The sequence below is a fragment of the Monodon monoceros genome, unplaced genomic scaffold, assembly GCF_005190385.1.
Source record: "Monodon monoceros isolate NGI ecotype Baffin Bay Population unplaced genomic scaffold, NGI_Narwhal_1 Super_Scaffold_20, whole genome shotgun sequence".
Lineage (NCBI taxonomy): Eukaryota > Metazoa > Chordata > Mammalia > Artiodactyla > Monodontidae > Monodon > Monodon monoceros.
The window spans coordinates 102,927,058-102,945,176 of record NW_021703777.1 but is presented as its reverse complement, the minus strand read 5'-3'; positions in this window follow the sequence as shown (position 1 = coordinate 102,945,176).

Here is an 18,119-nt window from a genome sequence, read left to right as displayed (position 1 = left end):
TTGGTATAATGGAAAACCATTAGGCTTTGGAGTTAGGTGCCTGGATTCAAATCCTGTTTGGCCACTTATCAAATGTAAAGAGAAGGAAAATATACTCAAAATCTTGGAGCTTTAGTTTTGCCGTCTCAAACACAGTTAATGTTAACTGGTTCACTTAGACTATTGTGAGGTCATTTCATTTCCTTGTCCTTTAGTGTCTTACCTGGGGTGACTTACCTAGTAAATTAGACAGAGCAGACTAGAGTTTTGTCCCTTGGTTCTTCATCATATGCTCTGTTCACTATATCCTGGCTCCTTTTCTAGTAAAGGCTTTTGAAGCATGACCTATTAAGGTGCATCATTTTAATTAGACTGGAATGGAACAAAGTTGTGGCAAATACTTGTTTGGTTGACTGAGTCTTCAATGCCTTCCAACCAGAGACCACCAGGAGCACACTTGCAGTTCAACATATTGGATTTATTACTGGTTGCAAGGAGGAAGCCCGCACACCATGGGAAATGTGAGGCATTTCAGTAGAAGGTGTCTGAAAGGATTCTCATGGGATGGGGACCCATGTTAGGTGAGTGTTGGGGAGAGTTTAAAACGTGGCTTTGTTCTGGATTGCATGCTATTGGGAATTGAGGATGAGTCCCTGATTGGGTATTTTAAAACATCTTATGAGGTGGACAAAATAAAGTGAGGCTAAAGCTCTAGTTGGGAAAGGAGTGGCAGGTCCCCAAATTAGTCGGGGTATGGAGATGTTTGGAATTTTTGTGGTTTGCACAATGACCTTGTTTCTGTGCTTAGAAGATTACGGACATGTCTTGTTTTTCTCACTGCATCATGGTAGCTGATGGTGATTTGGAAGCTTATTTATTGTCAACGGGAGAGTACCAAGGCCTATTGTGAGTGCTGCACTAGCTCTTAACAATATTAAGGCTGTGGGTGTTAGGACAGTTTCTGGATGTCAGAAGATGCTTTTCTTGTTCTCTCTGCATCTCCCTTCTCTCTTGCCACCTGTAGGCCACCAGTGACTCTGGGACAAAATTCTGGCCAAAGAGAAACAGACATGCTCTTGGAGCTTCCTCACACAGTGTTTACTTTCAGATATTGGCACCACTCCTTCTCACTGTCCCATCTTCCTTCTTCCTGGTGGAAGGGGATATAATTGTTGAAGCTGCAGCAGTCTTTTTGTAATTATGAAGAAATGGTCATGGAAATCTCAGGGTCTTTAGCACCATTGATCTGCTGAACCGGTCCAGCACTGGTAACTCTGGATTTCTCACCATGGGAAATAAGAATACTCCCCAGTTAAAAAAAAAAAAAAAAAAAAAAAGCCACTCTAGTTATACTGTTTGTTACCTGTAGCTGAAAGCATTCCTGAAATATTAGGTATTCATGCTCATTATTTATTAGACACTCTTTTGGCATCCAAATTTTTATGATGGCGCAGAGCATTTACCATTTGGAAATGGAGTTTGGCAATGTCCTATTTTTTTTTTAATTAGGCTTATGTTAGGTGAATAAATTATTGTTCTTTCTGCTTCACAAGGTTTGCCATTATTACTTCATTCAGATGCAATTTCTTTCTTGGTTTCAGAAACCTGCATAAAAATGAAAGCTTTAGAAACCTTCCAGGTCAGGTTGAGCAGGAAGAAGTGTGGGTGCATTTGTAGATGTGATTATTGAAAGGGTAATACAGCTGTAAACCTAATTGCTGGATAATTGTGACTTCACCATTACAATTTGCAGGTCCCTGTAGCCTTTGTGATTTGTTAAGCTTAACAATGTATTGGTTGGTTTTAATTATCATTGACTTAGAGGTAGGAAAAGCTCCTGTCCTCCTGGGGGGATAATTCCCTGGTTACTCTGGACCACTGTGGTTAGCACGTTAGACTCCATAGCATAGAATCAATACTCACTGGAAAACTGCTAATGTATTGGGAGGTGGGGATAAGGACAGTAGCTAATTACTATTAACATTCAGTGTGCAGGAAAACTAAACCACAGGGCCAGAACGAATCCAATGTGTGCCGGATGCTAGTTGAGAGATCTTAATAAAAGATAAGTGGAAATGTTCAGGAAAACTTCACGTACTGACAGCTAGGATTTGTCTATTGAAAATTATGTGCCTTTGGTCAGAATACATTTTACTGTGGCCAACAACTGGTAGTTATTCTACAGGTGTTTCTGATCTCTCTCTGCACCTTACACATAGCAGGTACAAAATATTTGTCCAAGAAATGGTTGAAAATGTATTAAAATTTGCTTCTGCAAGATGGCTCCACAATAGTGACAGTAATAATTTATCAAAATATTCTCTATAAACAATAAATTATTTAGCAGACCACCATTTATATACTGCAGGTATATTACTGAGTAAAATATATTAATGTTCACTGTTGTGAACATAAAATATCCAGATGCAGGGAAATGTAATAATTGATGAGGAAGATTTTTGTCTACTTAATTAAATAGAAAGTGAATCTTGCATGGAGTCCTTGACCAGGAAAATGTGTCAGCACATGAAGCAGACCAGTGGCTCTCTTTTTCAAGAAAAACTTGACGGTAAATTACAACAAAATAGTTTCACAATATAAGTTTAACATTATGTATTTTATAAACATTTGAAATGTTTATGAAAAGACTGATCTTTTCCCTCCAGTTCTTGTAGGCAGATGAAATAAATCCATCCAAATGAAATGATTCATATAACTTAATCCACTGCATGTTATGTGTTGTAGGTATGTGTTGAAGTTATGAGTACTGTACACCTTCACACATGCTTAGTAAAGTGCAGAAATTTACTAACAGAGGAACTTGCAGAATCCTAGTTTTGTGGTAACCACATTCAGTATGATTGTCATTATGCAGGGTTCTCAGAGTTTCTCCATTTTGTGTTTCTCCAGGAAGTATGCTCTTTGAATAGGAGATCTATGCTGGAAAAGATATTGCAAAAGGAGTTTAGAAGCTGGTATGTTTTTCCTATTTTGAGGTTTTTATAGTGCTGTCAATTTTCCTGCAGAATTAAATTCTGGTGAAGTATGTGTTTTGATGAAATTATTTTGAGAGAATGAATGAATGAATGCATGAAAGAGTACTCTCAGCGTTTATTTAAAAGTAAATTTACTAGGAACTTCTCTTTGAATTTGTTAAAAGCCATAATGAAGGCAGGGAAGGGGCAGTTGCAATTCAGTGAAATAACTACTAGATTGGTTGTATAAACTGCAGTAAAAATAGAGGAGGGAGTCTAGAAGGAGTGACTTTATTTTCTGGAGTGATATTTGAGATCACTTTTAAGGGGGAAGTAGGAGTTTTCCAGATGGACAAAGGGTAGGGAGGGCAGAACAGTTTCATACTGTGGCCCGTGATGTTTCTAAAACAGGCCACAGAATATTATGGCATCTTAGAAGTTTGATTACATTATATTAGGACTCCTAAGGCTTTTTTTTTCTTTTTCTGGCACAGAGAAATGTCAAGAGATGATGATAAGTAGGTTGTTCAGAGTTAGACTATGCATGCATTGAATGACATGCAAGAGTTTAAATTGTGTTCTGTGGTCCCTATAACACTAAGCTTCACTGAAGCAGGAACCGTGTCTGCTTCACTGAATGCAGCAGTCCTGGTGACCGGGAGAGTGCCTGACACATTGCAGTTATTTAATGTGTATTAAGTGAATGAGTGAGGAGCCATTAAAGAATTTTGAGAAAATTTTGAGAAAAGGAGCAACCAATGAACACTTAAATTTTGGGACCATCACTGATAGCAGTAAGAACATGGAAGTGAAGGGTGCATTTATTTTCTATTACTACTGTTAAATTACCACAAACTTAGTGGCTTCAAACTACACAAACTTATTGTTTTATAGTTCTTTGTGTCAGAAGTCTGACACCTGTCTCACTGGGCTAAAATCAAGGTGTCAGCAGGGCTGTGTTCCTTTCTGGAGGCTCTGGAGGAGAAGCCACTTCCTTGCTTTTCACACCTTCTACAGGCTGCCTGCGTTCTTGCCTCATGGCTCCCTTTCTTCATCTTCCTTTAACCACACTGCCTTTCTTGGACCCTTCACCCATCTTCCCATCTCTCTGACTGTTGTCCAGAAAGGTTCTCCATTTTCAAGGGCTCATGTGATAATATTGAGGCCACTTGGATAATCCAAGATAATCTCCCCACGTCAAGGTCTTTCGCCTTAATCACATTGGCAAAAGTCCCTTTTGCCGTGTGAGATAACATATTCACAGGTTCTAGAGAACAGGCTGTGGACATATCTGTTAAGAAAGAGGTGAGAGGGATAAAGCTGATTCACTGAACCATTTTACTTTTCCTCTTTGCAGAAAGGTAGGCTACATTTTGCACCTTCTTTGCACTTAGTTGTGACCAATATGACTAAGTTCTGGTCAGCGGGAGTTATGTATACCTCCTCCAGGCCTGACTCATAAAACACCTCCTACTTAATCCTTGATGCTCTTTCTTTTCTCTCATCTGTTGGCTGGATGAAGAGGGATCCAGCCATGCACTCTGAGACCCTGAGGGATGGTAGAGTCTCTAGATAGAAGCAGCTGGGTTCCTTTGAAGAACCTCCACCAAACACAGTGCACCATGATTTGCATGATAAAGAAAGCTTTGTTGTGTTAGCCTCTGAAACTGAGAAGTGTTACTACAGCAGCCTATCCTGACTAATATTGAAATTTGTACCTCTCAGTGGGGTGCTGCTGTAACAGCAGCAATAAACGTGGCACTGACTCGTGCTTGGGCAGTGAGGACCCTAATATTAGGGGCTTGAAATACAGTACCTCATGTTCTGAAGGGGAAAAACCGTGGATAAGCTGATGTCTGGACTAACTTGGAAGGCAAGATATAAAATCTTATAGCTTTAGGACAGTGATTCTTAACCTTGCCTACATATTAGAGTCACTTGGAGGATTAAAAAAACTATCCATGCTTGGACCCTGCTCTCAGAGGTTCTGATTTGATTGATCAGTGTGTATGTGTTGGGGAAGGGAAAGGGGTATTGGTATCATTTTAACAGTGTTCCAAGTGATTCCAATGTGCAGCCAGGCTTGAGAACTAAAACTCTGGAACAGAGATCAGCAAATGTTTTCTGTAAAGGGCTAAATAGTAAATCTTTGGGGCTTTGGGAAGCAAGAGTGTCTCTGTTATAAGTATTCAACTCTGCCATTATAGCATGGAAGCAACCATGACCATATGGAAGTACATGGGTGTGGCTGTGTGCCAATAAAACTTTATTTACAGAGCAGGCAAGCAGCTGGATTTGACCTGCCATTGGCCATAAATTTGCTGATCCCTTCTCTAGGACAGTGATTCTCAAATGTTTTCTTCTCAGGGTTTCTTTACCCTTTAAAAACTATTGAGGATCACAAAAACTTATGGGTTATATCTAGCAAGAATTACCATATTAAATTTAAACTGAAGTCAAAAAATAGAAAATAATCGTAAATCCATTATGTTAACATAAGCAACATATTTTTATGATTACTGTACTTTCAAAAAATTTAATGTAAAGAATGGTGTTTTCTATTTTTGCAAAAGTCAGTACTGTCTAGCTTAATAGAAGACAGCTAGATTCTCATTTGTTTCTTCATTCACTCTGTTGTGATAAGTCGTTTTAATTGAAGTATATGAAGAAAATCTGACCTCACACAGATGTATAGATATTTCTTGTTAGAAGACCAATCTCTTTCTCTTAAAGGAATATTTTAATAGCCTTTTCAGATAATTGTGGATATTCTTGGATACCACCTAGTCATTCAACAAGTGATAATTTCTTAAAAGTTGATTGCAAGGTGGAATCTGAAATCATATCCACAAACTTTTCACATACTATAACATTAAAATTCATTGGTCTGGTTGTGCTTTAAAGGAATCATTTACCTACACATGATTTTATGATATCTTACACTGGTTACTTAGAAAATACTGTTTCCTTGAGTTTTACCATTGGGATACTTTGTTATATAGTATTTTAAAAAGTCACATTTGTTAATATCACTCCTGATCTCTTCAGAAAAGTATTTAAGAATTCAGAAGCTGTCAAGCTCATGGTGGTGGGTACGAGTTTTCCAAAATTCTAATTTTCACTTGAAAGCTCAAGTTTTATCATTGGCAACAAGTACTGTCAGTTTGTTCGCCTTCAAGTGACAGGCTCACTTCATTTATTTTCAAGAAAATGACTGCCAAATACCCAAGTCTGAATAACCATATTTTGTTTATCACTTGTTCTCTCAAGTGTAAATGGCATTCCACGAAAAAGAGTTCAGTTTGCAACTCAAACAATTGCATGCTGCTTTTCCTCAAAACAACCTTTGTATTTAGGTATGCAGCAGAAGTGCTGTGTGTGTTCTTTCCTTTTGGTCTCACAGAATATTTAAGACTTCTTTTCCAAGGTCAAGATTTAATAACGTGAATAATTTTTACTGTTTCATGAAGGACATTTTTAAGTGAAACGAGCTTTTAAAAAAATTAACTGTGAGTACATAGGAAAAGATATGATACAATGTTAGGTCAATGATAACAATACAAAGATACAGTTGGATGACATTGTCTTGATTTGTGCTGAAGTATCAACAGCTTTACATGTTGTTGTTTTGGTAGTACCAGTGTGAGTTTCAACACAGTGAAAAAGGAAAATAACCTCTTAGTATTATTGTGAAAGTATTTTTGACCCTGTGGATCCACTAAAAGGGTCTTTGGGATTCCCAAGGCTGTGCAGACCACACTTTGAAAACCTCTGCTTTAGGGGACGTGCTGTAAAGAAACAGAGTGTGTTAGTGTGGGATAGCTATTATTGGCTTCCTTTTGTGTAAGGTGTTTCAGGAAAGATACAAGCTCAGAAAAAACTGGCCAGTTTTCAAGCTGAATATAAAATTGTAGAGGGAGTCCAAAGACTTGGGGTGAAAAATGGTTGGAAAGCCAATTGCTTCCAGATCCCAAATGGAGGCAAAAAGGGCCAGTAGAACTTCTTAGTTGGACAACATGATTTAGTTCTACAGCAAAAGTCAGACTAAGGGGGAGACCTTCCAATAAGAAACAATAATCAAAGTAGCTGCAGTTAAGGAGGGAGAGGAAGAGAGGAGAATTATACCTGAGGATTATAGATGGAGGCAAATACAATAGAAGCCTACCAAGTTTTTGAAGAACTTGTCAAGAATTGCAAAATATCAGACTAAAAATTCTTGGAGCTGTAAAATCACCTTTTGGCTTTCAAACTTTTGGGAACACTCATTTCAGTTGTGTCCAAAGGGAAGAAATACAAAATAAGAACCCCTAAAAGCTAAAGGTCAATGAGGAAATTATTCCCTGAGTGCAGAAATAAAGTTTAATCATGTAACTCACCCTCTCTCCAGGGTAGGGGACTTCATAAGCCCTGACAAGCAGGATTTCAGAATTGCAATGGACTAATGAACACTGTGCATCTCCCAGTATTACCCAATTTGAAACGAGAGTTTTAATTGCATTTATTCCATCCCTGCTCCACCATTGTATATAGCCCAAGCCCATAGCTGAATTCTACCTTCTCTTCTCTCAACTGTTTGCCACCTACAAGTGTCTGGTGGGGGACTCCACTAGGACGTTGTATGGCCACTAGATGGAAGAAGCTTGGTTACCTGAATGGAGCAGATCCTGCCCAACAATTTGCACTGGATTGTGACATGAGCAAGAAAGAAAAAAATCTTTATTGTGCTAAACCACTGAGATTTTGTTACAATCTTTGTTACAAATGTTCTTTATTACAATATTTAAACTACTCTGAATAATGCAGACGCCATTCCATTGATCTAAACAGGCATTCAATGAGGCATTGAAATAAAGTAGTGGCAGAAAGAAAAAGAAGAAATAACATAGATTAAAGGTAGAATCAATAAGCTTTTGTAGACTAGGGGAATGTGAGAGCAGAATAAGGGAGAGAGAGGTTTGGGATGAATTCTAGTTTCTTATCTTGGGTTGAAGTGGCTGGAAATTTGGATGGTACTCATAGAACAGTCCAGTGAAGCAGTAGCAATAAGCAGTAGCAATATGGGGGCTAAGAGCTTGGGACAGAGGTCTGGAAATGAGGCACATGGGAAAGAGTAGTGGTGGGGAGAATTTGTTGGGAAGATAATTCAGTGGGAGAAGAACACAGAGGTCATTTAATTCACAATAGGGAGAATAGCCTACAAAAAAAGAGCAATAATGAACAATCAGGAAGGGAGAAAAATGGCAGAAAATGGTAAATCAAACTGTTTTCTCATTTGGTTTCTGTGAAGAGTCATGAAATGGTTAAGAGTCAAATATTGCAAAGATGTCAAATATGATAAGCTAAATATTTATTCAATTTTAAAATTAAGAGTATTGGTGACCTTCATGAAGATAATTTCAGTGGAGCATTGATGTAAAATTCAGAGCATTTTAGGATAAGTGTCTTATAATTTTATGGATGAAAATACAGACTGAAAGTGTTAGATCTTGACCAAGGTCCACAGTAAATGTTGGAGCTTGGTTTTGTAATCTTGCCTATCCAATATCACAGCCCAAGCTCCTCTACTCTTCCAAACTGAACCAGAAAAGGGCACTTTGCTAAGATGCTGATTCAGATACAATTTTTAAAGCAGGATAAAATAGGTTTATAGAAATCATAAGGATCAGTATGTATTTTCAGAGAGAAAGATGTAGAGAGGTTACTCTAAATTTTTATAATATTTTCTGAGAGAGGATTTCTCCCCACCCCTTCCCTCCCTCTTATTTCTCTTAAGTTGATTATATTGTCAGCCAGGAGTTACACTTTATGATGTGAATGGGTTTATCAGTGTCATATTTTTAAAAATAGGGTTTTTTTTTTGTTTGTTTTAGAACACAGGGTATACCAATCTGCAAAAATAACTTCTTGCTAAAACTATAATATCTAAGTAAGTTAACTGACAGTTTTCTCTCTAAAGTCTTATAATACTTAATTAGCAAGATCAAAGTTTATAAGAGTTTAATAGCCACCTTCACATTTACCAGATGCCTTATTAGTAATTTGGTATTTAAAGTGTAATCCCTAAACAAGCCAAAAACAGAGCCAACTGTTTTTTAGGAGATAGTTAATGTAAGTTTTTTTCTTTAACAAACTTAATGGAAACCCCTAAATGCTGTCATAGAGTACTATTCAAAATAAGCTCCTTAGCAAAATAAATGAAAGACATGTCAAAACCCGAAGAAGCATTTGTCCTTGAGAGCCAAGGTGTCTGCAAATCTTGTGTAGGAAATCTCACTTTTTTTTCATTTCATATACAGAAATTTTGTGTGAAATGAAGGAAAATAATTGGCATCACTTGAATCCATTATTCATTAAATTTTACTATTTTTGTACAAAGGAACCTTTCTTGGCATGTACGGATTTCCTAATCTGAAATGCTTGGTAAAATATTTTCATTAAGATGTGTTATTTTTAGCAGTGAAGAACCTTCCAGTTTGAGAGTCAACATATTCAATTTGGAGTATACATAAAGTCAAGAATAAATACAGTCAGCATTCTTAAACATAAACCTTGATACTGCCCTACTTCAGTTGCAATTTTTGATAGCATAATTCAGTAATATTTATCCCCTTTGCTTTTCTATAGCAACTATTTCTGTGAAACTGAGGCATTTGGTTGAAATGCCTCAGTAGGACAGAAAAGAATCATCTTTAATTTTTTTTTTGAAGGCTGTGTTGTAATGATGAGGAATTGAGAAATGGCCTGCCTTCTATGCAAAACAATTAAAAATATATCTCTTTATATGTGTTGCAAATGTGTGCACATACATGTTTGATGCATATCCCATTTTAAAGACATTAAGTCCCATCTGATTACCCATATGTTCTTAAAACAGGGTGGTAGATGATAATCTCTGTTTAAAAATTTGCTGAGAGGAAACAATTTAAAAAGAAGTCCCATCCTGAAAACCCCATATTAATTTTAAATCTCACATGTGGATCTTGGTAAAATATAAGTAGAAAAATGTAGCTATCACATAACTATTACACATATTACATAAGAGTTAGGATACAGGATATGCTCCACATTTTAAGAGATAGTATTTTGCGATGCACACTGCCCCAAAGGAAATCAAAGAACACTCCACCCCTGCCAAAAAACAAACAAACAAACAAAAACATAAACCTGAAACAGTTTATGAAAAAACTAAACTAAACTTATTTTTGTTTCCAAACCAAGCTTATTTCTTTAGCAATATTAAAATATTTTGTTTGGTTTTTCTCATCAAGACTAAAATGTATCCTATTCTCACAATTCAGAAGTACCCAAAACTTTGTGCTTATGAAATTGAGTATCTGAAGAGGTCTAAATTTTTAGAGAATATTTTCAGAATCTATTATATGCTGGAAAGATAGCATCACAGCTTCTGAATCTCTTGCCAAGTGTCAGGACTGATTAACACATCTTATAAAAACAATGAAATTACATATTTTAAGTTATGCATTTCTGAAATATTTAAACAATAATGTTTTACATGCAGATGAAAAAATAAGGCTAAAACTTTGGTTTATAAAATCAGAATAGTTGTCTTTTGCAGTATTGGTTATATACAGTAAAGGCAAATGAAATAAATATTTGGTGATTTTATGACACTAATTTTATATATTCACTCATTGAACAAGTATGAATTATTTACTCTGTGACAAGGTGTTACACTTATATCCCTGGGTGTGCAACAAAGGGTTAGGTACTAAATGCTTTCTGGAACTTAAGGACTAATTCTTCCCGTCCCTGTGAAGTAAGACCGTTTGTTGCATACACAGAGCAAAAGAAAAACAAACAAAACAAAAAATATGTCAATGAATCACAAAAACTATTTAACTGGGTTGGGACCCAAGGTTGTTCATATTCTTGGCCTGTAACTATCTGAAAAAAACCCCCAAATGTCAGGCTGACCTCTTACTGGTGACTGGGTGAATACCAAGGTTCAGTGGTTTGTCCTGGATGCACATCCAAACATTTGGACATCTAGCCAATATTTTTAGTTAGAGCTTTTTCTTCTGTTAACATTGTTTAGAAAAGTGTAATGTGTAACTTCCATAGAACATTCATAGTTCTATTTTTATCATATTAAACAAATAAAAGCAGTCCATTTTTTGAATGCATTCCCTTTTCTGAAGTTCACATGGGGTTAAAGTAGTGTGATGTTAGTTATTTGTGAATTGCTGTTGATAGCAAGAATACAGATATTGTGAATTCAGAACTTGAGAGACAGAAAATAAATCAAATCATTATGGGCTGTGACACACTCTATGAAAGACAGAAATAGGTGATGTGAATGATAGTAACAGGGGACGGAGGGGGGAGAGGAAAGGTCAAGAAGAACCTCTCTGAGGAGGTAACATATACACTGAGGTCTGAAGGATGAGAAGTCATAGGAAGAACCAGGAAAAGAGCCTTCTAGGGAGAGAGAACTGAAAGCCTAGAACTATGAGGTGAAAGGAGCTTGTTGGTTAGGAACAGGAAGGAGGGTAGCTTAAAGTCCCCTAGAAAGGATCTTTCTGACTTAGATGATCTTGTATCTAATGGAGAGTTCCCTGCTATCAAGCAGGAGAGCCTAGATTATTCTACAGAAACCAACCATCCCCCAGGTCAGCCGCTCTAAACAACCAGATAGATTTCTCACTCACTCTATCTGCCAGTTGCAGGCTGGCCAGGTGCTCTGGTCTGTATCCTTCTCACTCCAGGACCCAAGCTGACGGAGCAGTCACTGTCTGGAACGCAGCACTTACAGTGGCAGAGTCAAAAGAGAAAGCATTGCACATCGAGTACAGGCTCTTAAGGCTTCCACACACATCACTTCCGCTCTCATTTCATTGGCCAAAGACACTAATCTCAAATCAGCAAGGCAGTGTAATTCTCCAGTGTGCCCGGAAGAGGAGTAGAACTGGAATTATTGATGAGCACAGTACTATCTTCTCTGGGCGGGGGTGGTGGTCAGTGAACAAGATGGAATTGTACGTAGAGTTGTGAGTGAGTTAGTGAGTGAGTGTGTGTGTGTGTGTATAGGTAGGTAGGTATGTGCACGTCACCAGGGAAAAGGTCCATTGTTTAAATCAGATTCTCGAAGGGATCTGACACAACAATTAAAAACCACTGGACCAGTTGAAAACTGTCATGTAAACAGATAATTGCTATACAAGGCAATCTGCAGCATGAGTGAGAGGCTGAAATGATTAAAGAATTGTGTGTGTGTGCACACACAAGCGTGTGCATGGATAAGGAAAATGTTGAGCAAATTTGCAGACCAAAGGGTAGAAGCCAGAGAACAGGGAGTGATGGATTAAAGACACCAAAATGTGATGGGAAATGACTAATGAAATGAGGTTCTAGAAGATGCCTGAGGAGATGGTGTCCAATATCCTATAGAAGTGTTAAATTTGAGGATTAGAAAAGACAACTGTTGTCTGATTTAGGAGGAAGGGAGGGAAAAGATGGGTGCCCCCGTGGATGTCAGGCAGGCTGCAGGTGGAGGGGAGAGTACCTCTATTTTATCTGATACATGGACAAGGGCATCTACTTAGAATGAGGCGATCGTTAAGCATGTTGAAAGGTTAGAGCAGCTGTAAGGGAAATCTGAAACGGAGCTGGCTTGGGACAGATAAAAGGACTGCCAGTAGCACTGGGAGCCCAGCGGCTGCTGGAGAACATAGATTTGTTGCAGTGCCAGTAAACAGAGCTATGGGATTTTTCTTTCCATGCCCAGCTGCCTGGAAGCAGGAGTGGAGAAAGTTAATGGTAGGACTTATCCAGGGCTGGGGATTGACAGAGCAGTTGCAGCAACATGTTTTGCTGATAATCTGAAGTTCAAGAATCTCAAATAGGGAAAATGAACTAATTTTGCTTTTACTTTTTAAAAAATAAGTCGATAATGGTGAGAGGCAGCTTTACAACCATCGTTATTCTTTGTGAGTTGTAATCCTCGGTCCCTGTACAATTTTTTTTGAGCTCACAACTGATAGAACAGTATAATCACATGGTGGAAGGTAAATAGCATAGCTTATCCCTTACTGTTTAAGTAAAATTAATCATGCTCCAGCCACCTAAGATTTTAGGTGTTCCCAATACTCCCTTGCTCCAGTAGTCAAATCTGACAGAGGAAGGTAAGAGAAAAAAATGAAAGCTCCAAAAATATAATTATATACCCAGAGACAGAATTGCTTACCTAAGCATCCTGCTATTAATTAGTAGGTTTTAAATTTTGCTGCTTGGCTGATACTGACTTTGTATCTAGAGGAACCATTAAATGAAGATAAAAGGGAAACATCTAGAGTAGCTTAGCTCCAATGCATGCTGCAGTCTGAAATGGCATTGTGTTGCATTTCTCTTCTCCCAGTAGCTTGCCAAATCCCTGAATTTCCCTGATTTTGGTGAGGTTACATCATAAGCATTTGATAAAAATGGCATTGCTGTTCATAAAGGCTGCATATGCATCCCGAAGCCGTGATAATCATTATTCTGGTTTACTGCACGACTTTCCTTGAAACCTGTCTTTTTTTTTTTTTTTTTTTTTTTTGGTGGTACGCGGGCCTCTCACTGTTGCGGCCTCTCCCGTTGCGGAGCACAGGCTCCGGACGCGCAAGCTCAGCGGCCATGGCTCACGGGCCCAGCCGCTCCACGGCATGTGGGATCTTCCCGCACCGGGGCACGAACCCGTGTCCCCTGCATCGGCAGGCGGACTCTCAACCACTGCACCACCAGGGAAGCCTGAAACCTGTCATTTTACTTTCCATTTTCTGAGAATGGAGGGTTTGTCTCTTAAGTATCTATTGGTGACTGACAAGTGACGTGAGCAAGCCAAGTCTGATCATCTAGAATTAAGTTTGAGGCTGAAGTTAAATGTGACTTTTTGCATCCTTCCTCAACAGAAAGAAGTTAACAGGAGGAAGCGAGTAAATATTCTAAAAGAGATTTTGTTGCTGCAAATGGCTCTTCCCCAGAAAACCCTCTCTCAGAATTTCAGTTGTTGAAACTAGCAGGTTTTTATCTCCAGGAACTAAGATAAGTTTCTCTTCGCTCTGGCCTGCCAACTTGTAGACTGTCTTCAGCTGAGGCAATGCTGCCAGAATGCATAGCTGGAGAATCTACTCGACTCTCTATTTATTTTAGAGTATGATAATGTGAGGGAAAATTAAAATTGTCAGTTTTTCATTACACCAGAAAGCTCTCAGAGCTGGTTATCCCATCAGGCCTCACAAATATACTTCTGCAGAAAATTGTATAAACAGATGGAAAAGCCAAGAAAAGAGGGATTCATGTCTTGCCAAAGGTCACACAGTATGTTCAGGACAGGACTGGGCACCTGAACCTCCTGACCGATCTGACCGATCAGCACAGGGGGGCATTCGGGTGCTGAGGTCACGAAATAGATGCTGGGCAGGGGCTTGGTTAAGCAAGGGGCAAGGACAATGGATTTTAAGTAGACACAGAATGACCTACAACAAGCTGTACCAGAAGCCCAGTGACCATGTGGCTACTGAGGACGAGAACTGTCTGTTCATTTCTACATGCTGGGCACCCAGCTCCAGTGCCTAGCGTATCAGCAGAAACCCAATGAGTGGTGAATACATTCTGCCAAATAAATTGAGAGCCTTTACAAACCTAAGTCAGAAAATCTCATTTTCTGTGCTGAAAATGCATTGTGCAATGGCTTCTCATTTTCCTCAGAGTGAAAGTCAAAGCCCTGACCTGGGGGATCTGGTGTTGGCTGCCTCTCTGACTGCAATGACCACTCTCCCTTCCCCAGACACGCCCTCTTTTCTCCCCTTCTCCACAGGAGACAGCCTGCTTTGCGTTCTTCAGGCCTGGACTCTCATTGTCCGTATGTAAAAGGCCCCCTCCTTTTACATCAAGACTTTGCCCAAATGTCACTTTTCATTAAGTCATTTTCACTGCCCTTTTTAAAAATGGTAGCCCTTTTCCCAGCCCCCTGCCCACACATACCCCTGATCCTCCCTTAGCCTGCTCTGTTTCTTTCATAACGCTTATCACCTGTTAACTCTGATTTACTATGTCATTTACTATCTGTAACATTGATGTTTTATTGTCTGTCTCCCTCTTGCTAGGATGTCAGCCAACAAGGGTGAGGATTTTTGTCTCTTTCGTTCACTGCTATCCCTAGTGTTGCATCCAGCACCTGACACACAGAGGATGGCTTGTAAATAATTGTTGAGTGAATAAATTAATAAAACTGGATAGTGAAGCAAATGAGTGGGTGAAGTGAAGAATGAAAATGACACAGCATTAAAGCCAAGTGTAGAGGTGAATGGACCACCAGTTGCGGTAACTTTTGAGAGGCAAACACTCATTTTCATATTCAGAAATCTCTTGCAACTTTCAGAGTCAAAGCTACAGACATCCAACCAATTAACTGTCAAGCTTTTTTTGTTAACAATGTGTAGTTCAACCCCTGGGAAATTCAGACAGAAAGCACGTGTATGGGTTGGTATCTCTCAAAGTGTGGCATGAAGCCCTCTGTATTAGGATTGCTTGGTATGTATTCAGGTTCCCAAGCTTTATCTGGTTATTGAATAATCGCTAAGGATTAGATTCTCAGGTGACTCGAATGCATGCTAAAATTTGAGAATTACTAGCATATAGAAATTTATAGAAAACGATGGAACTATAGTAAAACAGGATTTCCGTACTGTAGTATAATTGTTCTACAGGATGTTGAAAAGATTTCAGTTAAAAAAAAAAGTATTCCTTGAATTAATAAATTAAGGTAACACTAAGTTAAATGGATTATTTTTGGTAACAGGAAATTCTCAGAATCTTTAATAAGCTGACATCATTGCAAATTGCCAGTAGTAGGATGTGGTGTGTAGCATCACTTTACTTCATCATGGGCATCTCTTTTTAAGTACCTCTTATTAACTCTTAGGGGAGAGGTTTTTCTTTAAATAAAAAGTCTGGGCATTTCTGCTAGGGATAATATCTAAGATTCATTTTTGGTTCTAACAGTCTATAATTCTCTATAATTCTGTTTTCTCTCTTGTTAAGTCCCCTTAGTTTGTAATGTAACTGGGGTTTTTTGATCCCTTGAGAAAAAAGTGTGTAGTAGTATATCTGGATTTCATGGTTCGCAGGACTTACCCTTGCAAATGTAAGTCTTTTGTCTTCGTGTGTGTGTGTGTGTGTGTGTGTGTGTGTGTGTGAGAGAGAGAGAGAGAGAGAGAGAGAGAGAACGAGAGAGAAATGATGAATGACAGTTCAGAGAGGGCACACAGAATAGCCTATATACAGTGCACCTGAATGAGTGGGTCTGCTTTTTAAGGTCAAATTTGGTAGATTAGTAAGTGAGGGTGCTGTCCTTTGTGTGATGCTTTATAAACTAGTGGGATGCACACATATAAATATCTCATTGGGTATAAGCGTTATGTGGGGTCTGATTTTCCTGTATTGATCACTACTAATCTATTCCTTATGTCGCTTTCCATTCCTTTGGCCTGGCCCCTGGAAACAAGATAGGTTTGTGCCTGGAATAAACAGCTTTCTCCCCCTTTGAAAGCCATTCCAGGTCTATAGCACATTACACCCTTCCGTGTAATGGAAGTATCCACACATGGTCAATCACTGTCTACAGATGTAATGAACCAAGTGGGAGGTAATGAGAAATGACTGTCATGCCATCTCTAGGGCCCCGTTCCTCCCACTGCACAATTTCACTGTGACCCTAGAGAAACGGAGAAGACTGTAACATTCTCCACCTTCCTGATGGTCTTAAAGCCAGCCCTTGCTTACCAGGGGAGCTGAAACACAGCATTCTTCATTTAACAGTCCAAAGGCTGTCCAAGGAAATACATGATGATAATATGGAGAGCAGCTCTATACACAATCATACACTGTTTCCTCAGTGCTGATTTGGCCTCTTGCCTGAAAGATGCCAGCAGACTAAGACGGTCCTTTCCTGCTTCCCCCTGGCATGTTTTTGGGGTGAGAACTGCTACTTTCACAACAGAAGAGCTCAGGGAGCAGGCTGGTGGGCAGAGCTGCATTTCTGTTAGAGGAATACAAGCCGAAGATTTACCCAAAAAGCTCTTTTAAATAATGATGATAAATGCAGTGATAACAGCTCTTGGGTGCCCTGTCTCTCCAATCTTATTTCTGAGTTTCGCTTCACAGAGGGCACTGATTACGGTGCCCATTTCCGCAGGCTAGTTCTTGTGGTGAGAGGGAGATGGCAGGGTTGCAGAAAAGGTAGAAGGGTTGCCCGCTGAGTCAATTGTTAGGGAGGGAGCATACAGCAAGTGCAAAAAGGTGGGAAGCCTTTTAAAATTCCTTTCATTGTCTTCATTTTGCTCCTATAGCTGAGGCTTGCCCATGTTCTGAGGGAAATCTGCCAAGTGCTTGCTGCACAGTGAATGGGAGCAAGCCGGGCTGCTGTGTTGCTTGGCAAAGAGAGTAGAGCAGTGCAGGCGGGCTGCTGGCTGCAGGGCACCATTTTCCACTCCCCTGCGCCGCTGCCTGCGGGAGGCCCCCAGGTGGCATTAGGGAGAATTAGCGTGTAAATCACAGGGCTTGCTAATTTCTCACCACTTCATTAGCTGACAGTTCAATGCAAGTGCTCTCCCACCATTCACCTCACGTCCCTGGCACTGACGCTTCACATCAGCGGAGGCAGAGTTCAAGCGTGTTGTGTTGACGTGCTTGTGACTTTTTGGTTCCCCACCTCAGTGCGTGCTAGTTTTTTCTCTGACCCTGCTACTAGCAATTACTTCCTGGGCTGTCTCTGCAACATTTACCTCCAATCTCCTTTTGGTTCAGACTTGGGTCAGTATCATCGGGAAAATGCGGAAATTGCTCCTGATGCGGTCGTGTCTTTTTACAGAATGGGTTCAAATATGCAGAAAAGAAAGGAAAAATAATACCCTATGTTTAAAAGGACTCTCAGAGCATTACTAATAGCTAATAGTTTTTGAGTGTTTACCATCTACCAGGTATTGTTCTGAGCACTTTACAGTTCCTTAGATCCTGTTATTTCTATTCTATGCCAGGGGAAACTGAGGCACAGAGAGGTTAAGCTTATTGCCTAGGACACACAGTATTTGAATATAGATGGTCAGGATCCATAGCCCACACTCTAGGTATTAGGGCATTTTGCTTTAATTAGTCAGTCACTTAGTT